Genomic DNA, 27,205 nt, shown 5'->3' with positions numbered 1-27,205 from the left:
AAAAAAAACGGTATACCGGTTAAACCGGTATACCGCCCAGCACTACTTTTGAGTACAGTCCACAGTTTTCCATCTCCCAAAAAATCATGATACATGTATGGGGCCTGTTATCCAGAATACTCGGGACCTGGGGTTTTCCGAATAAGGGATCCCATACCTGTTCCATACATAACACTTGTCATCTGTGAATATGATTCATAGCATCCATGCTGTATATGATACTTAAATTTAATGATCCACTGCTTTGGCCCATGAAAGCTCAAATCAACTTATGCATTCAGGAGGTTGAATGCTGGTATTAAGGTTATAGATGTGCATGGGGAGAGGTGGTTTCCAATGTTATGAATGAAAGGGCAAATCAGCCCACGGGTAAAACAATGAGTGTCATAGAAATGGCCGTATATGTTATTTGTAGATTGTAAGCTCTTTTGGGCAGGGCCCTCTTCACCTTTTGTATCGGTTATTGGTTGCTTTATATGTTACTCTGTATGTCCAATGTATGAAACCCACTTATTGTACAGCGCTGCGGAATATGTTGGCGCTTTATAAATAAATGTTAATGTTAATTGCCACCTTACTATTATTCCGGTGTTTCTGTATGATAGTAGAGATAGGAACAGCTCTCAGGCTTATTGAGCTACTATACACAAACAGAGAACTATACAGAACTTTGTTTCATAATATTGTATTGGTATGTGTAGGGCCAGCTCTCCAAGAGAGCCCTTTTATCAATGCGGGGCTACGTTCAGCACTGATGATTCAGTTTATCATGGCCGGCATGATAAGGAAAATCTCAGAAAGCTGCACTGTTCTCCTCATGTAACCACCTGTATATCTCTGGAAACAAAGGGCATTCCTAGGAGCGTTACTGAGTTCTTTGTAAACAAAAGAAATTCTGGGAGTGAATTCCAAACTCTTAAAAAAATCCCATTTACATGGGTTTATCCTATAGGCTAAAGCTCACCCACTGGGTTTGAAGCTGAAGCCAGGACAATAGCTGATCAGATTCCCAACTACAGACCGGTTTCGCCCTTCTTGGGGCTCATCAGTGTAGTGTAGGGTTTTCTGATCAGCTTAGGTAGAGTCACCATGTGGTTCTACAAACAAATAAATTAGGTTGAGGAGACTGCCTGGGTTTGAAGCTGAAGCCAGGACAATAGCTGATCAGATTCCCAACTACAGACTGGTTTCGCCCTTCTTGGGGGCTCATCAGTGTAGCGCAGGGTTTTCTGTAGTTGGGAATCTGATCAGCTATTATCCTGGCTTCAGCTTCAAACCCAGTGGGTGAGCTGTAGCCTATAGGATAAACCCATGTAAATGGGATTTTTTTAAGAGTTTGGAATTCACTCCCAGAATTCCTTTTGTTTGCTTTTGTCTGTATGAGGCAGTCTCCTCAACCTAATTTATTTGTTTGAGTTCTTTGTAGAAACACTTTAGCTTTTGAAGTTTCATGATTTGTGCAGACCCTGCCCTAAAACTGACAAGCTCCTCTGTAAATGTCATCATTTGCCAGATTTGAATGTGAATTATCCACATTTTTGTGAGCATAAAATACCATGCTTTTGGTTGTGCTCACTCCCCAGGGCACACAGCTTGTTTGGCATCATTTATTTCTCATTAGAAGCAGCGCATCCGCATTATGGGCGACTTCAGCTTAAATTCAAGTCTTTCCTCATTCTGAATGTCACCAGTTCAGGGCTGTTACGTTTGCAGTGTTTGAGAGAAACCTTGGAAATTCCAGAAAATGATCTGCGCATTCTATAGACTTGTTCTCCTTGGTGCTGGTTTTCAGAACTCTATGACACTATGTCTGTATTTGCACTAAGCAGGCCAAATATAAGGCGGGTAGGCCCTCAGGCAGCAGATTCTGACTCCGGCTCAGCGAGGGTGACAAAATTGCTAAGCATTGCCCTATCTGATGTTGCTGGCTAGCTGAAAACAGGCTCAAAGGGTTGGAGGTAGTTAAGAAAGGTGTGATAGAGTTCAAAGTAATCAACAATAAAGCTTAATCAGAGAATCACCTTTGGTGTGTCTTCAGCATCCACAATTGGATTTCACATAAATAACCCCCCCGTCTGTGCAAGGAGGGGTTTGGGCTAAGTAGTACAGGGCCTATAATCCACTGCCTTCCCATTTAGGGGTGTGCAACATGGAGCAAATCAGAGCCTCACTTATGCACAGATGAGCCAAGAGTCCCAATTCACCCATGGGTATCTGTGTATCTTTAAGGCACTAATTTATGTCAGAAGATAAAGCTCTCTGTAGGGACTCCAAGTCTGAAGCATGAAGAAGAAAACTTAAAAGAAAAGTAACACCAAAATATGAAAGTGTTGAAATGTAATTAAAATATAATGTAGCTCTAAGTAGCTGCTACTAGTAGCTCTATGTGTTTTCACCCTAAGGGCGACTTAAAGGGACAGTAACACCAAAAAATGAAAGGGTATAAAAGTAATTACTATATAATGGAATGCTGCCCTGTAATGGTACAACTGGTGTGTTTTCCTTAGAAAGACTACTATAGTTTATATAAATAAAGCTTCTGTGTAGCCACAGGGGCAGCCATTTACAGGAGAAAAGGCACAGGTTACTTAGCAGATAACAGATAAAACCCCATTATATTCTACAAAGCTTATCTGTTATCTGCTATGTGCCTGTGCCTTTTCTCCTTTTTCCCAGCTTCAATGGCTGCCCCCGTGTTGACATAGCAACTCATTTATATAAACTATAGTAGCGTTTCTGTTGCAAACTTACCAGTTTTACCAGCGCAGGGCAACTGTACATTATATTGTAATTACTTTAAAACACTTTCATTTTTTGGTGTTACTGTTCCTTTAACTACCATAGGCTAATATACAAGTCGCTGCGACTAATTGCCCTGTGTGTCTTTGCCCTAAGGCTACAGCCACGGCTTTTAATCAGCACCTATGCTCCAAACAGACTTGGCAGTAACCCATGAAACCAATGAGACGTTTGGTTGAAAAAAGCTAATCACTGATGGGTTGCTATGGTATACTGCCCAGGGGCAAATTTGCCCAGTGTTTATAAATGAGTTCCAATGGGATCTATGTACGGGCACATTCAAAAGCCGATCAAAACTTAGGGGCTGATTATTGGCTTGTGTTTATCTGTAAACCAAGAATCTGCCCAGTGTGGCTTAAGCCTAATTAACTAGGGATTGCCAATATCTTACGCAACCCCCACTAGATTAAATGTCTAACCCTTTCCCCTGGGCCAGTGCTACCCTTTGGGAAAAAAATGCAGCGGCCAAGATATTTTTCCAAAAACGTGCTGGTCATGCTGCCATCTTTATTTCCCAGGGATCAGTTCCATCTAGCTAGAGTTGGAAAATGTAAATATATACAGCACATTCACAAATCTACTAATCTAGGATCCCTCGGAAATAGAAGTAAGATAGCTGCATGGTGCTTAGGTAGAAAAACTTCTAGTCTAATGGTCAGTGCTTGATCTGGGTAAAAAGCTAGTGATTGATTTCACTGGAGGGGTGCCTAACATATTGCTACCCCCTAGTGAATTAGACTATCCTTGTTAACATGGCTATCTAATACTGCCACTCACAAGAACAGGAATACTGGTGCCCTCAGATAACGACTGACCTAAGGGTCTAATAGATATGCAGAGCACCCCCTAATAGCAAGAGAGAGCAGAAAAGGGCTGTATGTATTATATTAAATATATATATAAATCAAAAGATAAATAACAGGAAATAAATAAACAATATTGCACAGCTCATGCACTTATGTTATGCAGGAATGTTAATCCAAGGTAAAAATCCCCCTGCCATTTTTGAGCCAAGAAGAAATTGCAATGACTTTATTTGCCAGTTTTTTCATTCTGAGCCAGTTTAACAGGAATTAGTATTAAGTGCATAGATGACCTTGATGGGGCTAGATCCTTTTTTATTTAGCTATAACTTTTAACTATTAACTATATTGTATTCACTCATTTGCTGATTATGTGTATGTATATATATATATGTGTGTGTTTTATCACATCAATGTTTGTAAGTGCTGTATGTAAACTTAAAACAAATATGATTGTCTCTGTGTATTTGTGCATGCTTTATATACACGAATGCCACCAAACCAGGGAGGCAGGCAGGCTGGGCAGGACTGAGTGCTAGCTGTATATCTGGCTGAAAGTCATCCAGATGTCAATAGGGCAGGTTTAAAAATCTTGTTGGGGGTGCCCTCACCCTGTTGGCCTCTATCCGCGTTGTTGAGATCCAATCTTTTGGCCCTACCAGCCCAATATCCCCCACCTGAAGGTGTATATATTGGGCAGCCGACCTGACCAAAGAAGCAGATCTTTCCATGTATGGCCACCTTTATATGGTTATGTCATTCCTACAGAAGGCTGAGTCAGGCTGACTCATAATTGGGTGCCTGCAGGTGCTTACACAATGCCTTTAATCCCCATGAGGAAGAGCTCACACCTATTGTGAAATACCTGTTGTGGATGCAACCGAATGCAATAACCAGGTGTAAAATAAAACCTGTATTAAGACTTTACTTTAAGAAAAACATTTAATTAAATATAAACACTGCTGTGATCTACCTCATCCACAGGGCTGCTGTACATGCCTATAAATACAGCAACCCCAGGGCAGGAAAGGTTCTAAGAACTCCTTGCATGCTGAGTCAATAGAAAGCAAAAAGCACATTACACTAATTGATAGTTGTTATGTTCAACTGTGTGTTTAAAGCACAGATCCCTAAGGGCTATTTCACATTTTCTCCGTTGGCTCAGAGGCATGCCATTGCCTGCCAGTGCATACATGGGCTAGATTTCATTCAGAAAATTAATCCTTTTGCGTTTTTGTGCCCCAAATGGTGTAGTTTTGTCCTCTTCCAGGAGCCATATCTTTAAGCACTTTGTACACGGTTATTTCATTGGCCTCCCATTTAATTTAGAGTATCCTTATAGCTGACATAAATCATATATTCACAGTGGTGGATGGGTAGCACTGCTGCCTAGCGGCACATAGGGTGCTAGGGCACTATCAGCAGGAGGTTTGCAGGGGCTCCTCCAGGTACTGGGGTTTCCCCCCCACACTCCAAATACACCCAGTCTGCTCCTAATTAAATTGTTAATTGTAAATGTGAAAAGTACACAGATCAGAGGACTTCCAGGCTGCGGTGGCAGAGGGGGGGGGGGGGGGGGTCAGCCAGTTAAAGGAACAGTAACACCAAAAAATGAAAGAGCTTTAAAGTAATAAAAATTAGTGCTGGGCGGTATACCGGTTTAACCGGTATACCGGTTTTTGAAAAAAAAACGATATGATTTTTGAACATACCGGTATGCGCGCCTCCTGCAGTTTTTATCCAATTACATCCGGGTTGCGCCCGTGCGCACGTGACGTCGGCGCGCATGTGACGTCGGCGCGCACGCGACGTCGCTAGGACGCATCGCTGGAGGAACCACAAGTTGGGTAAGTTGGGCTGGGGCTGGGGTTGTGGCTGTGGCTGTGGCTGGGGCTGGGGCTGGGGGGGTTGTGGCTGGTGCTGGGTTGGGGGGGTTGTGGCTGGTGCTGGGGTTGGGGGGGTTGTGGCTGGTGCTGGGGTTGGGGGGGTTGTGGCTGGTGCTGGGGTTGTGGCTGGTGCTGGGGTTGGGGGGGTTGTGGCTGGTGCTGGGGTTGTGGCTGGTGCTGGGGTTGGGGGGTTGTGGCTGGTGCTGGGGTTGTGGCTGGTGCTGGGGTTGGGGGGGTTGGGGCTGGGGCTGGGGGGTTGTGGCTGGGGCTGGGGGGGTTGTGGCTGGTGCTGGGGTTGGGGGGGTTGTGGCTGGGGTTGGGGGGTTGTGGCTGGGGCTGGGGGGTTGTGGCTGGGGTTGGGGGGGTTGTGGCTGGGGCTGGGGGGGTTGTGGCTGGGGTTGGGGGGGCTGTGGGGGTTGTGGCTGGGGCTGGGGGGGTTGTGGCTGGGGGGGCTGGGGTTGGGGTTGGGGGGGGTTGTGGCTGGGGTTGGGGGGGCCACCAATATTTATTATTTATTTTTTATTTATATACCGTCAAATACCGTGATACCGATATAATTTTGAAAAATACCGTGATATAAATTTTTGGTCATACCGCCCAGCTCTAATAAAAATGTAATGCACTGTTGCCCTGCCCTGGTAAAACTGGTGTGTTTGCTACAGTAACACTACTATAATTTATATAATAAGCTGCTGTGTAGCCACGGGGGCAGCCATTCAAGCTGGAAAAAAAGGCACAGGTTACATAGCAGATAACAGATAAGTTCTGTAGAATACAATAGTGTTTTATCTGTTATCTGCTATGTGCCTGTGCCTTTTCTCCTTTGAATGGCTGCCCCCATGGCTACATAGCAGCTTATTTATATAAATTATAGTAGACTTTCTGAAGTAAACACACAACTTTTACCAGTGCAGGGCAGCAGCACATTATATTTTAGTTACTTTTATACACTTTCATTTTTTGGTGTTACTGTTCCTTTAAATCCATGGGAAAATAGATATTAGTCTTAGATTGTAAGAGCTGCAAAATAAATTGCCTCTATATAAAGAATAACAACAATATCTACTTCTCTGCCTATAAACTAGGACTTCCCAACACTGCTTTACTTCCCCACTGCTACTATAACTAAAACATATCCTGCTTCCTTTATCCTTTGACCATAAGTTATAAAGGAAAAAGCTCCATATAGCCATAGAGTTTCTATAGGAAGACAAAATAAATAAATATTCCCCCGGCAAAGGGCACTAAGATTGCTACTGGGCTAGAGGAGCTTTGGGGAGCTATGTCTGTAAATATATGGATCAAAAATGAGCCAGAAAGTTCTTAAATGAACAGTAACACAAAAAAATGAACATTTATCAAAGTAATTTGAATATAATGTACTGCTGCCCTGCACTGGTAAAACTGGTGTGTTTGCATTTAGAAAGACTATACAGGCTATATAAATACCCTGCTGTGTAGCCATGGGAGCAGCCATTTAGGGCTCTGGCACACGGGGAGATTAGCCGCCTGCAACAAATCTCCCTCGTCACGGGCGACTAATCTCCCCGAACTACCATCCCACCGGTGAAAATGTAAGTCGCGGTGGGATGGCATGCGCCGAGCAGGCGATTTCGGCAAATCGTGGGCGACTGATCTCCCCGTGTGCCAGAGCCCTTAAACTGGAAAATACGACAAAAGGCACAGATTACACAGACAATAACAGATAATCTCTGTAGACTACAATGGTATTTTATCTGTTATCTGCTATGTAACCTTTGCCTTTTCACCAGCTTAAATGTTGCCCCCCCCCAGTACATTATATTTTCATTTTCATTTGTTGGTGTTACTGTTCCTTTATATTGCCCAAAGCACAATAAATACAAACTCTGTACAGATACACACTGCCACGACAGTTTAGGTAACTCCGCTGTATTGCTACACAAAAAAAAAAAGGAATTACAATTGATATTAACCATTTATCCCTGACAAGTTGCAGTGTAAGAGGAAGGCAATAAGAGAGGAATGAACAGGCAGTGACACAGCGTACAACAAATGTCACAGCTTGAGTAGATAAGTGAGGCACAAAGTACGAGATCCATCAATGGATTGTGGCACAGCCCTTAGCACAAAGTATGAAGCATGCCTTTACAGAATGGTGCCGTATTGTAAACACAAACTCATTAGGATAATCAATGAGATCCAAGCTGGCTATAAGAATTCCCTATGAAAGAATAAAAGGTAGTAGTAGCAGCTTAGGAATGCTGAACTTGACCCGATTCTCACCTAGGAAGTGGCGTGCTCAGCTCCAGCACTTGTGTCTCCTCTGAAGGTTTCTCCTTGTCTGTGATCCCTTCCAGCCCGTCTGCCTCATTATACAATGGCACAGCATGCTTATTTAACGTGCGGAAGAAACTGCAGGATTGCATAAGAGCCAAGCACAGACCTTCAAAAGGAAACGTCACTGTAGGCTGGCCAGACATGGGTGCAACACTGACACACAGAGGCACAGCTTGGTACTACAGGAGCACCACATCTTACAGCGGCATAAAGTCTGACGGTCTCATTAATATTTACACTTTTATTCTTTACATGTTTAAAAGAATAAAGGTCCTTTTAGCTCATTAAATACCCGATACACTATTTATAATTAAACTGGGATAAAATGTGCTGGGCTCTTTACCATCATACAAAAAAATGTCTGTGACTATAAACATATTTTCTGTTACTAACACTATATTAACATTTATTAACATCTATTTATAAAGCGCCAACATATTCCGCAGCGCTGTACAATAAGTGGGTTACATACATTGGACATACAGAGTAACATATAAAGCAATCAATAACCGATACAAGAGGTGAAGAGGGCCCTGCCCAAAATAACTTATAAATCTACAAGAAAGAGCTTACAATACAGAAATAATAGGCCTTTTAAGAGCCACTATTATATTATAATAATAATTTATATCATTTTCCTTTTTAAAACTCTGTATCAGGACAAGAAAAGCCTAAAACATTTAGGGTACCAACTTACTAGACTTTCCAAAATTGCAACCCGTTTTTACCTCTAGAGAGCTGCCATTTTCCCCCCCCCCCCACTTCTAGGTATCCCACATTTGCAGTATAGTAAGCCTGAAGCAATAATATTCATCCAAAAGTATACTTGGTGATAGCCAGAATATGTTTTCCTACATGTTCTGGTACTACAACTCCCAGCATTCCTCAGGCAGCAAACTTTAGAATTTGGATTTAATTTGGATCCCAGCAACATTTTGCCATTTACAAAGGAAGGGAAAAAACACTTTCCAAACTAATTACATCTAATGCTTGGCTTGTTTCAGCATGAAACTCTCCAAATTACATTTACGTCACAGGAGAATGCATCTGCGGGATGATTTATGATTAGGAAGCATTTATTTATAATCCATTAGGGAATATAAACCGATTAAGCAATCGCTGGGAGTTGTAGTTTAACAGCTGCTAATTGCACTGACATGACACACATTTGAGTCAAATCACTTGGGGGTGAATGTATGAAAACTTGTCCAAAGGCCGTTTAATATGAATCTATTGTTACCAACTATGATTAATTTTAAATGGAAGCATGTACAATGCACTCATATTATATATCTGAAGTTCATTTTCCCTTTTCAGAAAAACAGAATAATTTTCCTTGCAAGGAGAAACAACAGCAAAATAAAGTCCTTATAAGCATTTAACATATTATACAAACATGAAAGGGAAAACTACTGGGGGTAAAAGCATGAGCAATGGGGGTTTCAAGCAATTATTTCTACCTCTTTATGGTACGTATGGTCTTGCTTTCCGAGTATTTTTTTTTCTTTTGTAAATGGCCTTAAATAAGTGTTTGGTTAAGTATGATTGCGTGGCCTATTACAGGGAATGGGTTAAGGACAAAGAAAAAAAATGCATTCCAGAAGTCAAGGCCTTATAAAGGAAGCCCCAATGAACAAACTGTATCAGGAGGGGACGGGGGGGAGAAAGCTGCAACTTCTCCTTTGCAGATTTAGAATGAATTACATATTATACCATTGTGCTTAAGTAACTAAATAGGTTTTTATGGCCCTGTCGGCAAAGTGAATTTGTTTGGTAAGTTACCCACAAGCAGCCCAGCCAACATCGGAAGTCTGAGCTCCCAAATGGGAGGAATGAGACCAGCAAAGTAAAGGTTGGGGGACCACTGAGGGTATTTCCCAGGTTGGTACCAAAAATATCCAATAGTTATTATCCATTGGAATAATATCTCATTTATACTTTGGTCAATGGATTTTTCTTTTTGGTTTTGTAGCCTGAGAAACAGAAGTAATATTTTTCGACACAGGGGTTTTTCCCTGACAATTTAAAGGTACAGATTGTTAATTGGCAGTGAGGTGGAAAGGGAAGGAAGGAAGTGGGAAAGAAATAACAGGCTAAGCTTCCTCAGGACTTTTAAGAGCATTCCTCACTGAACTCCATCTCAGCCTGAGTACAGACAAACACGGGGAGGGTCACATACTCAGCTCTGGGTCATAGCTAGAAGGCTATAAAACAACAGAAGTAAAATCCCATGCCAACCTGACAGGAATGACAGATATCACATGAATAATGATTTTTAATACTCGGCCTCTTCTAGGAATGTATTATGCTTCCCATGCCATTGGGGTGGTATCAAGCTGACAAGGGCTGAGGTAGGGCACAATAAAAGAACATTTTCTGCCTTACCATTCATTGCATTACAAATAAAAGATAACATAGATTTGTTACAAAGTCCTGTGAGTGCTATGTCCATTCCATGCTTTATATATATATATATATATATATATATATATATATATATATATATATATATATATATATATATATATATATATATCCTCTCTCTCTGTCCAGGGCATTGCAGTAGTGTAGATGTCCAGTTTATCTCAAACTCAATGGGACGGGTTCTCCCCCCACAACTTTTTGTAACTGGCTGCATTGTGTACCATGACTACTGGGAAATCCCCAGCCCTCAAATTTCCTCATTTTACCACATGCTAAGCCCTATCATAACACATAAAACACTCTGTTTGATATTAAGGTTCCTGGTGGTGAATCACTGCCCTAGCCACTTTCTCATGAGACGATGCAGTCCCAAATCCAATGGGAAAACCAAACTTGCCTGATCCTATCTCTCTAACCGCTCCTTCTCTGTTGCTCTTGCTAACAAATCCTCTACCCCGGTTCCGCTTAGTGTGGGGGTGCCTCAGGGCTCTGTGCTTGGTCCTTTGCTCTTCTCCCTGTACACTCTCTCTAGGAGACCTTATTTCTTCTTTTGGTCTTAAATACCACTTATATGCAGATGACATCCAGATATATTTAGACACCTCTGCACTAACCTTTGATGTTCAAACCCGGATTGCTAACTGCCTCCTGGCTATCTCCTCCTGGATAACCAACACCAGCTGAAACTTAACCTAGCTAAAACAGAGTTCATGGTCTTCCCCCAAAACCTAGCCCTTCTCCTCCTTTCCCCATTACTATTGATGGCATGACCATCAACTCTGTTAATTCAGCACGCTGCCTTGGGGTTATCTTTGGCCAGTCACTCTCCTTCTCTAACCACATTAATAACACTGCCAAAACCTGCCGTTTTTTCCTTATCCTTTCCCGCTTACTGCAATCACCTACTAACCGGCCTCCCGGACTCCCATCTCTCTCCCCTGCAATCAATTTTAAACTCTGCTGCCAGGATCCTCCTGCTCTCTCCGAAGAGGGAACCTGTTCTTCCTCAATTAAGCTCACTAGCATGGCTGCCTGTTAAGCAAAAAATAGCTTACAAAATCCTTCTGCTGACATTCAAAGCCCTTCACTCCTCTGCTCCTCACTACATTACTTCACTGGTCTCCCTACATGTTCCTGGTCGTCTCCTCCGCTCCTCTCAGAGCCTCAGTCTTTTTACACCATCCACACCCACTGCGCTCTCTCGTCTTAAACCTTTCTATCTCGCTGCTCCTTACCTCTGGAACTCTATCCCTGAATCCCTCCATAGGGAAAACTCACTAACTCTCTTTAAGAAAAAGCTCAGCTGTTACCTTCTGGAGCACTAAGACATTATCTTGCCTAGTCCTGCGCTTAAGGGCAAATGCCCATACCTGATGCACTCTTACCTTCCAGTTTGTGCCTGTATGTTACCGAACCACTTAGATTGTAAGCTCTACGGGGCAGGGACCTCCTTCCTACTGTGTCTCATACCACATGGCACTTATATATATATATATATATATATATATATATATATATATGTATATAAATATTTATTGTATTTATTATATCACTTGTAAATAAAGTTATACATACATACATCAAGATCTGCCCAATTTTAGGCCAGATTAAGATCGGGTAGGCCCGTTGGGGGTGCCCATACTCAGGCAGCTAAGTTGCTGAATGGGTCTGAAGGACCCAAATCTGTGTATGGCCACCTTTAATTACATTAAAACAAATCTGACCCTTTTTTTTTTTTTTTACTTCACTCCTCTACCCAATGACTTCACTGCCCAGTGAGTACAAGCTCAGTGAGTAGCCTATGCTTCTAAACATCAGATTTTCAAAACAGTTAATCCGTCTCCCACGGTCATCTCCCCTCTAAGGAACAGCGTCAGCTCTTCTCTCGCTGCCTCGTGTGCTCTTCTAAATAGTGTCAGCTTTTCTACCACAGCCCTACCCCATCATATCTGTCAGTTCCCCTCTGCTGTACAGTCAATATTGTTCTCAGGCAACTCTCATTCCCAGCACAGCAGCTTCATAGCAATGGTAATATATTGGTATTTGTTTTCAGCGTTTTAGTTACCCCTGGCTACTACCTGTGTGCCTCAGCATGGCCCTCAGCCCCAGCACCCCTGGCTACTACCTGTCTGCCTCTGCGTGGCCCTCAGCCCCAGCACCCCTGGCTACTACCTGTCTGCCTCAGCGTGGCCCTCAGCCCCAGCACCCCTGGCTACTACCTGTCTGCCTCTGCGTGGCCCTCAGCCCCAGCACCCCTGGCTACTACCTGTCTGCCTCTGCGTGGCCCTCAGCCCCAGCACCCCTGGCTACTACCTGTCTGCCTCTGCGTGGCCCTCAGCCCCAGCACCCCTGGCTACTACCTGTCTGCCTCTGCGTGGCCCTCAGCCCCAGCACCCCTGGCTACTACCTGTCTGCCTCAGCGTGGCCCTCAGCCCCAGCACCCCTGGCTACTACCTGTCTGCCTCCCTGTGGTCCTCAGCCCCAGCATTCCTGGCTACTACCTGTCTGCCTCAGCGTGGCCCTCAGCCCCAGCATCCCTGGCTACTACCTGTTTGCCTCAGCGTGGCTGAGGAGTTCCCAACCTTTCTTAAGGGTGAAGGCACACAGAGCAACTCGTAGCAGCTACTTTATCACAGCTACTAAATGCCAAAAAATACCCTGCCATAGACAATGCTGAGAATTGCCTCTGCTGAAACACACATTCAAAGAGTTATCAGTAAATGAAGTAAAACAAGTAGCTACTACTAGTAACCAGGGCTGTGAAGTCGGAGTCAAAGGCAATTTTGGGTACCTGGAGTTGGAGTCGGCAAAAAATGAACCGACTCCGACTCACTCACATTCCCCCTATCTTCTCACCGTCTAATTGTGTAGCCAGTGCAAGGGCATGGGCATCAGGTCCCCCCATTCTGGCACATACACAAGATTTTGGGACGATACAAAGCTTGCCTTAATAACAGTGCCCACAAAATGGCAGCTGCCTGCTGGCTGTGATTATTAACAAGATTTATATGATTTATATAGTTGATAAAGTCAGTTTTGCTTAACAAACACAATAGAAAAGAAACGAATTATTTCCTAGAGTGACAGGTCCCCTTTAAGACTGAAGCTTTAAAACATTTGAAAAACTGCTGTAATTCAGCTGTAATGTTAGCTTAAACTTTAAACATGCCTATGGGATTCTAGGGAAATCATTAGGAGTAGGAGTATAGATAAAATTGTCTATCAGTTTATTATCAGTTCAGTTGTGTTTTAAGTGCCACTTCCCCCCTGCCCCTTCCTGGATGTATAAAATACATTAGAATATTAAAAACAGAGGAGTCGGAGTCGTGGATTCGGAAGTATCAGAAACTGAGGAGTCGGAGTCGGAAAATTTATCTACCGACTCCACAGCCCTGCTAGTAACTCTGTGTGTCTTCACCCTAAAGCTGGCCATACACGTGGCGATCTGACGATGTTTCGTGCGACCATCGGTCGCACGAAACATCGTCAGATCCGCCACACACCATTCAGGGCTGAATCGGCAGGTAAGGAGGTAGAAACAATAGGATTTCTACCTCCTTCTGCCGATTCAGCGCTGAAGGGAGATTTTGGTCAGGCGCCTTCTATGGCGCCCGATCAAAATTTTCAAACTGGGCGAGTCGGCCGATATCAGCAGCTTCCTGCGATATCGGTCGACTCGCCGACATACCATACACGCACCAAATATCGTACGAAACGAGGTTTCGTACGCTATTATCTGTGTGTGTATGGCCACCTTAACAGTGTCAGTTCAGGAGGTATGCAGTGAACAACTGTCTACTGTTTATGCTGATATATTTAACATCTCTTTGCAGAGCTTAATTGTTCCTATTTGGTTTACAAATACTATCACTGTTCCTGCTGCTAAAACAAATAAAGCGGCCTGCTTTATCACCTTTTAGCACAAACTTCTATCGTAATGAAGTGCTTTGAAAGATTGATGTTAAAACTTTAATTCCTCTGCAGTTTGCATGCCGCCATAATCAGATCTACTGAGGACGCAATTTCACATATGCTTCATACAATTCTAGCTCATTTGGACAATAAAGACTGTTATGACAGGATGTTATTTGCGGATTATAGTTCTGCATCTAACACAGTTATTATTCCTACAGAATTGATTCAAAAGCTGTTGGGTCTGGTTCCTGGATTTTCTCACAAATAGACCACAGCATGCATGGGTTGGTTAAATAAACTGTTTCTTAATACCGGTACACCAAGGAAATATTTTGAGCCTGATGCTGTCTTCTCTGTTCACACATGATTGTATGTCCAGACACAAGCTAATACCATCATTGAATTTGCTGACGACCATTGTGGGACTAATCACTAATAACGATGAAATGGCCTACAGAGAAGAGCTCAGACTCCTGGCAGAGTGGTGTCAGGAGAATAACCTTTCTCTCAAAGGAGAACTAAACCCTAAAAATTAATATGGCTCAGTGGCCTCTGAGGAGCTGCTGAGAAGCTAAACTTAGGGGGCGTCGCAAATTATCAAGCAGAAAATTATGTCAGCCTGTTATTTAAGCCAGTGTTTTTCAACCTTTTTTGGGCAAAGGCACACTTGTTTCATGAAAAAAATCACGAGGCACACCACCATTAGAAAATGTTAAAAAATTTAACTCTGTGCCCAGCAGCAGTGCCCCCCTAGTACATTGGTGCCCAGCAGCAGTGCCCCCTAGTACATTGGTGCCAAGAGCAGTGCCCCCCTAGTACATTGGAGCCCAGCAGCAGTGCCCCCTAGTACATTGGTGCCAAGAGCAGTGCCCCCCTAGTACATTGGTGCCCAGCAGCAGTGCCCCCTAGTACATTGGTGCCAAGAGCAGTGCCCCCCTAGTACATTGGTGCCCAGCAGCAGTGCCCCCTAGTACATTGGTGCCAAGAGCAGTGCCCCCCTAGTACATTGGTGCCCAGCAGCAGTGCCCCCTAGTACATTGGTGCCAAGAGCAGTGCCCCCCTAGTACATTGGTGCCCAGCAGCAGTGCCCCCCTAGTACATTGGTGCCAAGAGCAGTGCCCCCCTAGTACATTGGTGCCCTGCCTACGGCACACCAGGCAACATCTCGCGGCACACTAGTGTGCCACGGAACAGTGGTTGAAAAACGCTGATTTAAGCTGATGCTTAAATTGTGACATTTATATTCTATATACACAGTATATTGCGAGTGGGTCCCTAAGCTCAGGTAAGTGACAGCAGCACAGAGCATGGGCAGGGAATCAGCAGAAAAGAAGATGGGGGGCTACTGGGGGCACAGATCTTCCCTGCTAAAGGGCTGGGATTGCCTTGGGCTGGTACAGAAGCCCAAAACATAATGTGCAAAATTTTCTGCCCTATTTTGCCCTTTAGTTAGGCTTTCGTTCTGCTTTAACATCAGTAAAATTAAAGAGCTGGTCATAGATTTTAGGAAACACGGTGGGGTTTATTCTTCCATTTATAGTAGGGAAGATGCTGTGGAGAGGGTCAGTAGTTTTAGGTTTCTAGGGGTACCCTAAGTGCTAATCTTAAGTGATCAGATCACACAACAACCGTTATTAATAAGTCTTTATTTTCTTCAGCATTTAAAAAAATTCCAGATGTTCACCACAGTCCTTACTAGCTTTTATAGGGGTGCGGTTGAGTCTATCCCTACAGGTTCTATTACATCCTGGTATGAAGAACAGAAAGCTTTGGAAAGAGTGGTAAAAAAAACTGCTCAGAAGATTATTGGTACACCACTTCCAGCAATTCAGCATATTTATATCATGCTTTGCAAAACAGAGTGTATTATGAAAGAATTTAATCATGCTGCATTACTACTGTATTCTTTTTTGCCCTCTGGTAAAAGGCTTAGGCCAATTCATACACATACCGCTAGATTTAGATTTAGCTCTTATTCTTGTGCTAATAGATTGTTTAATACATATCAATGTAATACTGCATAAGTATAAGTGATATAGAGGTGTTACAGTGGTTATAAATGCAGTATAATGTGCATTCTATACTTTGCAGTGGTGCTTTTATATTTGCACTATGGTGGTTAATAGTAGGGCTAATATGTTTATGTTTGACTTTCAAGCATTATATTTTACACTTGCACTTTAGATATCGTTAATGCCAAGGCACTGTATTTAACATTGGCACTTTTAGAAAAATCGTTTTAACAAATTTATGTGCAATATTTCCAACAGACACTGAAAATGTTAAGATTGCCAAGTTGCTTTTACACTGGCATTTATGGTTGATTGATAAATATCATTGCATATGGAACAGTCACTGCAAATGCTAATCTTGGTAAGAATCTAAAGACAATGATTTCCTCTAGGCTTCTGCCCATGACCCTGGCAAGCCCAACCATGGCAAGTTACAGCCCAGCACATGAATCTGAATGGCTGGACGGCTCTGACCAGGAAATATACAAGCACAAAATGTTAAGAGTTCTTTTTTTCCAAGAGAAGAGAAGTACAGCATTACATGTTATTTCTGACATGAATACTCTTATTTACTACAGTAACCCTTCAACGGGGACGATTTACAAAAACCTGACCGCAACTGAAAAATAAATATTTAAAGAAAGTTTCTTTCTCACTAACATGAATGGAAAGCACTGTGGGCTTTCCTGTGCTTGCAGTAACCAGTTAAAAAGACAAGCAATCACAAACAGCCAACTTGCCTGCTGATTGGGCATTTTCCTATACCTCAGCATGGCCCTCGGCCCCAGCACGTCACCGCATCGCGGAGACATGACGCTCTGGACCGAGGACCATGCTGAGGCAGACAGGTAGTAGCCAGGGGTAAGGACACAGTGGGGGTGCAGGCCGGGTAAATGACCTTGGGGGGGGTCATTGTTTGAGGATCCCTGGGCTAGAGCCACAAGGGGCTGATCCTCGGCATGGGGAAAAACACAGGCAGACGCAGCAGATATCGACTCTGAAATGCAACCTTATGAGTTTCTTTGCCGATATCCGCTGTTTCTCCCTGCACCCAGGCAGAGACAATACTTCCGGGTGCAAGTAAGGTAGGAGGCTGGCCCAGCGTAGGGGCTGATTCAGCCTGTGTGGCATTAGCCTTAGCACTACTGATTTCTGATGAGACACAGCATGCTGCATTCCACTTGCGTTTAGCACTTTCGTGCATTTGTATTAGTTCAGCCCCATAAGAAAGAATAGGATGTGTTTCTTCCTGCGCTCCCCTGCAGAGGAAGGGAAGTACGGGAAGAAACGCTCGCGAGTACAAGCCCTTACCCACTTTGAATTCATAATGTGTACTTTTCCAAAAATATATGGTTTTATGGTTTTGGCTTGATTTTCAGGAGCTTTTATGACACATTATAGAGAGGGAGTGTGAGTTTTGCTTGCAGAGGACAGCCATGAAAATTTATTTGCTCTAAGTACACTCTGGGGTTTATAGAGAACAACTTCTGATACGGAATGAATATGCTGTACCAAAGTACTCATAACATCCCCTCTGGATTTGTGTCTGTAAACCAGACTTTTGTGCTAATGTATTGAACTTGAACTGAAAAGAATTTTAATTTGATAAAACAATGGTGACGGATACTTAATGGTAAAAATATGCCTTAAAAGCAAAATGCTGAATAACTGCATGGCATTTAGCACCTTTGTGGAAAATCAGCTGACAGTCAAAGAGTTAATATCTCCCACCGTGCGTGCTGACTTTATAATTAGTTCGCTCCTGCATAACTAAACAAATACCCATCAGGCACATGCCTTGTGATAATGGAACTCGTTTAGACACATTAGTCCTAGTTAACTATTTAAGTGCTGATTGTGGGCTTAAACACACGACTTCAGGAAAATGAGTGCTTTGCATACATGTGCTTCAGAGTATATGGGTATGGCTCAGTGTCTGGCTCCAACTTCTCATATTCCCTTTATTATAATGCAATCATTTGCCATAGGGCCACACAAGATGGGCATATCAGGGGAAAGGTTTACTTGTTTGCCGACCTCGACAACTAATCGAATCCTACCATGTATGGCCACCATAACTTTTAGTATGTTATGCAATGGCCTATTCTTAGCAACATTTTAACTTGTCTACATTTTCTATCATCTTCTACTACCTCTTTCCAGCTGTCAGATGGGGGTCACTGACTTGCTGACGATTCAGAATCTATGCTGTTGACAAGAAAAGGCTTAAGCTGACCATACACTAAAAAAAATTACCATTTAGGTTACCAAAAACTTTGGCCACCACGGTGAATCCCTGGCCAATGACTGGATCATAACCGACCCAATAAAACAGGATCATATCAGTGGCCTGGTGTAGTACTTGTGTGGCGGGATATTCAAACCTGCCCTACTGATATTTGGTCTGTCATGATATCTGTCAGACAAGCCCATTGTTTTGGCTAAAAAGCAAACAAGCTGTCATCAAGCTGTCTTCAACTCTGTCTGTGGGCAGCTCATTTTTGACAATGTTAGGCCAAGTATATATATATATATATATATGCAATCAATTATTGTACAATAAACATACCCACACAGAACTGACTGGCCAAGCTGCAAGGGCAAACCATTTACATTCCATGCAATCCGCACGTTTCTCAGGAACAAATAGTAATGTGGTGCTTTTAGCACCCAAAGCAGCCCAAGTGTCAATCGCCTAACAATTACAACTGAATGGCAAGAGGGAGACCAGTATCACACAGTACCCATTATGGACTATAAGAACCATCAGTGTACAGCAGCTGCCAAGGACTATGGCACAGTCAATGCTGAAAAGAAAGATGGCAATGCCAAGACCAAGATTTAAAAAAACCCTCAGGTCACTAATTCAGAGTAGGGGACAATCCCACAGTGACTCCCTTCTGCCCCACAGTCACATGCCCTGTTGTGCCCACCTTATGGCTCACTCTGCAGTCACCATTAATGCCAGTGCTGCCGGTGTGCTCATCGCTCAGCTCTAGGAGCCCTTCTGTGCCCATCACTCAGCTCTAGGTGCCCTTCTGTGCCCATCACTCAGCTCTAGGTGCCCTTCTGTGCCCATCACTCAGCTCTAGGTGCCCTTCTGTGCCCATCACTCAGCTCTAGGTGCCCTTCTGTGCCCATCACTCAGCTCAAGGTGCCCTTCACTCAGCTCTAGGTGCCTTTCTCTGCCCATCACTCAGCTCTAGGTGCCCTTCTCTGCCCATCACTCAGCTCTAGGTGCCCTTCTCTGCCCATCACTCAGCTCTAGGTGCCCTTCTCTGCCCATCACTCAGCTCTAGGTGCCCTTCTCTGCCCATCACTCAGCTCTAGGTGCCCTTCTCTGCCCATCACTCAGCTCTAGGTGCCCTTCTCTGCCCATCACTCAGCTCTAGGTGCCCTTCTCTGCCCATCACTCAGCTCTAGGTGCCCTTCTCTGCCCATCACTCAGCTCTAGGTGCCCTTCTCTGCCCATCACTCAGCTCTAGGTGCCCTTCTCTGCCCATCACACAGCTCTAGGTGCCCTTCTCTGCCCATCACTCAGCTCTAGGTGCCCTTCTCTGCCCAACACTCAGCTCTAGGTGCCCTTCTCTGCCCATCACACAGCTCTAGGTGCCCTTCTCTGCCCATCACTCAGCTCTAGGTGCCCTTCTCTGCCCATCACTCAGCTCTAGGTGCCCTTCTCTGCCCATCACTTAGCTCTAGGTGCCCTTCTCTGCCCATCACTCAGCTGTAGGTGCCCTTCTCTGCCCATCACTCAGCTGTAGGTGCCCTTCTCTGCCCATCACTCAGCTGTAGGTGCCCTTCTCTGCCCATCACTCAGCTGTAGGTGCCCTTCTCTGCCCAATCACTCAGCTGTAGGTGCCCTTCTCTGCCCAATCAATCAGCTGTAGGTGCCCTTCTCTGCCCAATCACTCAGCTCTAGGTGCCCTTCTCTGCCTAATCACTAAGCTCTAGGTGCCCTTCTCTGCCCAATCACTCATCTCTAGGTGCCCTTCTCTGCCCAATCACTCAGCTCTAGGTGCCCTTCTCTGCCCAATCACTCAGCTCTAGGTGCCCTTCTCTCAGCTGTAGGTGCCCTTCTCTGCCCAATCACTCAGCTCTAGGTGCCCTTCTCTGCCCAATCACTCAGCTGTAGGTGCCCTTCTCTGCCCAATCACTCAGCTGTAGGTGCCCTTCTCTGCCCAATCACTCAGCTCTAGGTGCCCTTCTCTGCCCATCACTCAGCTCTAGGTGCCCTTCTCTGCCCATCACTCAGCTGTAGGTGCCCTTCTCTGCCCATCACTCAGCTGTAGGTGCCCTTCTCTGCCCAATCACTCAGCTGTAGGTGCCCTTCTCTGCCCAATCACTCAGCTCTAGGTGCCCTTCTCTGCCCATCACTCAGCTCTAGGTGCCCTTCTCTGCCTATCTATCAGCTCTAGGTGCCCTTCTCTGCCCAATCAATCAGCTCTAGGTGCCCTTCTCTGCCCAATCACTCAGCTCTAGGTGCCCTTCTCTCAGCTGTAGGTGCCCTTCTCTGCCCATCACTCAGCTGTAGGTTCCCTTCTCTGCCCAATCACTCAGCTGTAGGTGCCCTTCTCTGCCCAATCACTCAGCTCTAGGTGCCCTTCTCTGCCGATCACTCAGCTCTAGGTGCCCTTCTCTGCCGATCACTCAGCTCTAGGTGCCCTTCTCTGCCCATCACTCAGCTCTAGGTGCCCTTCTCTGCCCAATCACTCAGCTCTAGGTGCCCTTCTCTGCCCATCACTCAGCTCTAGGTGCCCTTCTCTGCCCATCACTCAGCTCTAGGTGCCCTTCTCTGCCCAATCACTCAGCTGTAGGTGCCCTTCTCTGCCCAATCACTCAGCTGTAGGTGCCCTTCTCTGCCCATCACTCAGCTGTAGGTGCCCTTCTCTGCCCATCACTCAGCTCTAGGTGCCCTTCTCTGCCCAATCACTCAGCTGTAGGTGCCCTTCTCTGCCCAATCAATCAGCTGTAGGTGCCCTTCTCTGCCCAATCACTCAGCTCTAGGTGCCCTTCTCTGCCTAATCACTAAGCTCTAGGTGCCCTTCTCTGCCCAATCACTCATCTCTAGGTGCCCTTCTCTGCCCCAATCACTCAGCTCTAGGTGCCCTTCTCTGCCCATCACTCAGCTCTAGGTGCCCTTCTCTCAGCTGTAGGTGCCCTTCTCTGCCCAATCACTCAGCTCTAGGTGCCCTTCTCTGCCCAATCACTCAGCTGTAGGTGCCCTTCTCTGCCCAATCACTCAGCTCTAGGTGCCCTTCTCTGCCCATCACTCAGCTCTAGGTGCCCTTCTCTGCCCATCACTCAGCTCTAGGTGCCCTTCTCTGCCCATCACTCAGCTCTAGGTGCCCTTCTCTGCCCAATCACTCAGCTGTAGGTGCCCTTCTCTGCCCAATCACTCAGCTGTAGGTGCCCTTCTCTGCCCAATCACTCAGCTCTAGGTGCCCTTCTCTGCCCATCACTCAGCTCTAGGTGCCCTTCTCTGCCTATCTATCAGCTCTAGGTGCCCTTCTCTGCCCAATCAATCAGCTCTAGGTGCCCTTCTCTCAGCTGTAGGTGCCCTTCTCTGCCCATCACTCAGCTGTAGGTTCCCTTCTCTGCCCAATCACTCAGCTGTAGGTGCCCTTCTCTGCCCAATCACTCAGCTCTAGGTGCCCTTCTCTGCCCAATCACTCAGCTCTAGGTGCCCTTCTCTGCCCAATCACTCAGCTCTAGGTGCCCTTCTCTGCCCATCACTCAGCTCTAGGTGCCCTTCTCTGCCCATCACTCAGCTCTAGGTGCCCTTCTCTGCCCAATCACTCAGCTGTAGGTGCCCTTCTCTGCCCAATCACTCAGCTGTAGGTGCCCTTCTCTGCCCAATCACTCAGCTGTAGGTGCCCTTCTCTGCCCAATCACTCAGCTCTAGGTGCCCTTCTCTGCCTATCTATCAGCTCTAGGTGCCCTTCTCTGCCTATCTATCAGCTCTAGGTGCCCTTCTCTGCCCAATCAATCAGCTCTAGGTGCCCTTCTCTGCCCAATCACTCAGCTCTAGGTGCCCTTCTCTCAGCTGTAGGTGCCCTTCTCTGCCCATCACTCAGCTGTAGGTGCCCTTCTCTGCCCATCACTCAGCTGTAGGTGCCCTTCTCTGCCCATCACTCAGCTGTAGGTGCCCTTCTCTGCCCAATCACTCAGCTGTAGGTGCCCTTCTCTGCCCATCACTCAGCTCTAGGTGCCCTTCTCTGCCCAATCAATCAGCTGTAGGTGCCCTTCTCTGCCCATCACTCAGCTCTAGGTGCCCTTCTCTCAGCTGTAGGTGCCCTTCTCTGCCCAATCACTCAGCTGTAGGTGCCCTTCTCTGCCCATCACTCAGCTGTAGGTGCCCTTCTCTGCCCATCACTCAGCTCTAGGTGCCCTTCTCTCAGCTGTAGGTGCCCTTCTCTGCCCAATCACTCAGCTCTAGGTGCCCTTCTCTGCCCATCACTCAGCTCTAGGTGCCCTTCTCTGCCCATCACTCAGCTCTAGGTGCCCTTCTCTGCCCATCACTCAGCTCTAGGTGCCCTTCTCTGCCCATCACTCAGCTCTAGGTGCCCTTCTCTGCCCATCACTCAGCTCTAGGTGCCCTTCTCTGCCCATCACTCAGCTCTAGGTGCCCTTCTATGCCCATCACTCAGCTCTAGGTGCCCTTCTCTGCCCATCACTCAGCTCTAGGTGCCCTTCTCTGCCTATCTATCAGCTCTAGGTGCCCTTCTCTGCCCAATCAATCAGCTCTAGGTGACCTTCTCTGCCCAATCACTCAGCTCTAGGTGCCCTTCTCTGCCCATCACTCAGCTCTAGGTGCCCTTCTCTGCCCAATCAATCAGCTGTAGGTGCCCTTCTCTGCCCATCACTCAGCTCTAGGTGCCCTTCTCTGCCCAATCAATCAGCTCTAGGTGCCCTTCTCTGCCCAATCACTCAGCTCTAGGTGCCCTTCTCTCAGCTGTAGGTGCCCTTCTCTGCCCATCACTCAGCTGTAGGTGCCCTTCTCTGCCCATCACTCAGCTGTAGGTGCCCTTCTCTGCCCAATCACTCAGCTCTAGGTGCCCTTCTCTGCCCAATCACTCAGCTGTAGGTGCCCTTCTCTGCCCATCACTCAGCTCTAGGTGCCCTTCTCTCAGCTGTAGGTGCCCTTCTCTGCCCAATCACTCAGCTGTAGGTGCCCTTCTCTGCCCATCACTCAGCTCTAGGTGCCCTTCTCTGCCCAATCACTCAGCTGTAGGTGCCCTTCTCTCAGCTGTAGGTGCCCTTCTCTGCCCAATCACTCAGCTGTAGGTGCCCTTCTCTGCCCATCACTCAGCTCTAGGTGCCCTTCTCTCAGCTCTAGGTGCCCTTCTCTCAGCTGTAGGTGCCCTTCTCTGCCCAATCACTCAGCTCTAGGTGCCCTTCTCTGCCCAATCACTCAGCTCTAGGTGCCCTTCTCTGCCCAATCACTCAGCTCTAGGTGCCCTTCTCTGCCCAATCACTCAGCTGTAGGTGCCCTTCTCTGCCCATCACTCAGCTGTAGGTGCCCTTCTCTGCCCATCACTCAGCTGTAGGTGCCCTTCTCTGCCCATCACTCAGCTGTAGGTGCCCTTCTCTGCCCATCTCTCAGCTGTAGGTGCCCTTCTCTCAGCTCTAGGTGCCCTTCTCTGCCCAATCACTCAGCTGTAGGTGCCCTTCTCTGCCCATCACTCAGCTGTAGGTGCCCTTCTCTGCCCATCACTCAGCTGTAGGTGCCCTTCTCTGCCCAATCACTCAGCTCTAGGTGCCCTTCTCTGCCCATCACTCAGCTGTAGGTGCCCTTCTCTCAGCTGTAGGTGCCCTTCTCTGCCCAATCACTCAGCTGTAGGTGCCCTTCTCTGCCCATCACTCAGCTGTAGGTGCCCTTCTCTGCCCATCACTCAGCTGTAGGTGCCCTTCTCTGCCCAATCACTCAGCTCTAGGTGCCCTTCTCTGCCCATCACTCAGCTGTAGGTGCCCTCCTCTCAGCTGTAGGTGCCCTTCTCTGCCCAATCACTCAGCTGTAGGTGCCCTTCTCTGCCCATAACTCAGCTGTAGGTGCCCTTCTCTCAGCTGTAGGTGCCCTTCTCTCAGCTCTAGGTGCCCTTCTCTGCCCAATCACTCAGCTCTAGGTGCCCTTCTCTGCCCAATCACTAGGCTGTAGGTGCCCTTCTCTGCCCATCACTCAGCTGTAGGTGCCCTTCTCTCAGCTGTAGGTGCCCTTCTCTGCCCAATCACTCAGCTCTAGGTGCCCTTCTCTGCCCAATCACTCAGCTGTAGGTGCCCTTCTCTGCCCAATCACTCAGCTGTAGGTGCCCTTCTCTGCCCAATCACTCAGCTCTAGGTGCCCTTCTCTGCCCATCACTCAGCTCTAGGTGCCCTTCTCTGCCTATCTATCAGCTCTAGGTGCCCTTCTCTGCCTATCTATCAGCTCTAGGTGCCCTTCTCTGCCCAATCAATCAGCTCTAGGTGCCCTTCTCTGCCCAATCACTCAGCTCTAGGTGCCCTTCTCTCAGCTGTAGGTGCCCTTCTCTGCCCATCACTCAGCTGTAGGTGCCCTTCTCTGCCCATCACTCAGCTGTAGGTGCCCTTCTCTGCCCAATCACTCAGCTGTAGGTGCCCTTCTCTGCCCATCACTCAGCTCTAGGTGCCCTTCTCTGCCCAATCAATCAGCTGTAGGTGCCCTTCTCTGCCCATCACTCAGCTCTAGGTGCCCTTCTCTCAGCTGTAGGTGCCCTTCTCTGCCCAATCACTCAGCTGTAGGTGCCCTTCTCTGCCCATCACTCAGCTGTAGGTGCCCTTCTCTGCCCATCACTCAGCTCTAGGTGCCCTTCTCTCAGCTGTAGGTGCCCTTCTCTGCCCAATCACTCAGCTCTAGGTGCCCTTCTCTGCCCATCACTCAGCTCTAGGTGCCCTTCTCTGCCCATCACTCAGCTCTAGGTGCCCTTCTCTGCCCAATCACTCAGCTCTAGGTGCCCTTCTCTGCCCATCACTCAGCTCTAGGTGCCCTTCTCTGCCCATCACTCAGCTCTAGGTGCCCTTCTCTGCCCATCACTCAGCTCTAGGTGCCCTTCTCTGCCCATCACTCAGCTCTAGGTGCCCTTCTCTGCCTATCTATCAGCTCTAGGTGCCCTTCTCTGCCCAATCAATCAGCTCTAGGTGCCCTTCTCTGCCCAATCACTCAGCTCTAGGTGCCCTTCTCTGCCCATCACTCAGCTCTAGGTGCCCTTCTCTGCCCAATCAATCAGCTCTAGGTGCCCTTCTCTGCCCATCACTCAGCTCTAGGTGCCCTTCTCTGCCCAATCAATCAGCTCTAGGTGCCCTTCTCTGCCCAATCACTCAGCTCTAGGTGCCCTTCTCTCAGCTGTAGGTGCCCTTCTCTGCCCATCACTCAGCTGTAGGTGCCCTTCTCTGCCCATCACTCAGCTGTAGGTGCCCTTCTCTGCCCAATCACTCAGCTCTAGGTGCCCTTCTCTGCCCAATCACTCAGCTGTAGGTGCCCTTCTCTGCCCATCACTCAGCTCTAGGTGCCCTTCTCTCAGCTGTAGGTGCCCTTCTCTGCCCATCACTCAGCTGTAGGTGCCCTTCTCTGCCCAATCACTCAGCTGTAGGTGCCCTTCTCTCAGCTGTAGGTGCCCTTCTCTGCCCAATCACTCAGCTGTAGGTGCCCTTCTCTGCCCATCACTCAGCTCTAGGTGCCCTTCTCTCAGCTGTAGGTGCCCTTCTCTGCCCAATCACTCAGCTCTAGGTGCCCTTCTCTGCCCAATCACTCAGCTCTAGGTGCCCTTCTCTGCCCAATCACTCAGCTGTAGGTGCCCTTCTCTGCCCATCACTCAGCTGTAGGTGCCCTTCTCTGCCCATCACTCAGCTGTAGGTGCCCTTCTCTGCCCATCACTCAGCTGTAGGTGCCCTTCTCTGCCCATCACTCAGCTGTAGGTGCCCTTCTCTCAGCTGTAGGTGCCCTTCTCTCAGCTCTAGGTGCCCTTCTCTGCCCAATCACTCAGTTGTAGGTGCCCTTCTCTGCCCATCACTCAGCTGTAGGTGCCCTTCTCTGCCCATCACTCAGCTGTAGGTGCCCTTCTCTGCCCAATCACTCAGCTCTAGGTGCCCTTCTCTGCCCATCACTCAGCTCTAGGTGCCCTTCTCTCAGCTGTAGGTGCCCTTCTCTGCCCAATCACTCAGCTGTAGGTGCCCTTCTCTGCCCATAACTCAGCTGTAGGTGCCCTTCTCTGCCCATAACTCAGCTGTAGGTGCCCTTCTCTCAGCTGTAGGTGCCCTTCTCTCAGCTCTAGGTGCCCTTCTCTGCCCAATCACTCAGCTCTAGGTGCCCTTCTCTGCCCAATCACTCAGCTGTAGGTGCCCTTCTCTGCCCATCACTCAGCTCTAGGTGCCCTTCTCTCAGCTGTAGGTGCCCTTCTCTGCCCAATCACTCAGCTCTAGGTGCCCTTCTCTGCCCATCACTCAGCTCTAGGTGCCCTTCTCTGCCCATCACTCAGCTCTAGGTGCCCTTCTCTGCCCATCACTCAGCTCTAGGTGCCCTTCTCTGCCCATCACTCAGCTCTAGGTGCCCTTCTCTGCCCATCACTCAGCTCTAGGTGCCCTTCTCTGCCCATCACTCAGCTCTAGGTGCCCTTCTCTGCCCATCACTCAGCTGTAGGTGCCCTTCTCTGCCCAATCACTCAGCTGTAGGTGCCCTTCTCTGCCCATCACTCAGCTCTAGGTGCCCTTCTCTGCCCAATCAATCAGCTGTAGGTGCCCTTCTCTCAGCTGTAGGTGCCCTTCTCTCAGCTCTAGGTGCCCTTCTCTCAGCTCTAGGTGCCCTTCTCTCAGCTCTAGGTGCCCTTCTCTGCCCAATCACTCAGCTCTAGGTGCCCTTCTCTGCCCAATCACTCAGCTGTAGGTGCCCTTCTCTGCCCATCACTCAGCTGTAGGTGCCCTTCTCTCAGCTCTAGGTGCCCTTCTCTGCCCAATCACTCAGCTCTAGGTGCCCTTCTCTGCCCAATCACTCAGCTCTAGGTGCCCTTCTCTGCCCATCACTCAGCTCTAGGTGCCC

The 27,205-nt window shown here is 47.2% G+C and overlaps 1 protein-coding gene across 4 annotated transcripts in view; it reads right to left on the bottom strand.

Annotated features, from left to right (window-relative positions):
* slc23a2 (solute carrier family 23 (ascorbic acid transporter), member 2) overlaps positions 1–27,205 on the bottom strand; it is a 66,689-nt gene that overhangs the window by 38,175 nt on the left and 1,309 nt on the right. For 2 of the 4 annotated variants that reach the window (XM_012966055.3, XM_012966057.3), the window contains exon 1: positions 7,754–7,861. The gene's annotated coding sequence lies outside the window, so the exon portion shown is untranslated. 4 annotated transcript variants of the gene reach the window in all.

Source organism: Xenopus tropicalis, chromosome 3, assembly GCF_000004195.4.
Source record: "Xenopus tropicalis strain Nigerian chromosome 3, UCB_Xtro_10.0, whole genome shotgun sequence".
Lineage (NCBI taxonomy): Eukaryota > Metazoa > Chordata > Amphibia > Anura > Pipidae > Xenopus > Xenopus tropicalis.
The sequence above is the reverse complement of the archived record's forward strand: the minus strand, read 5'-3'. Positions and strand labels throughout refer to the sequence as shown.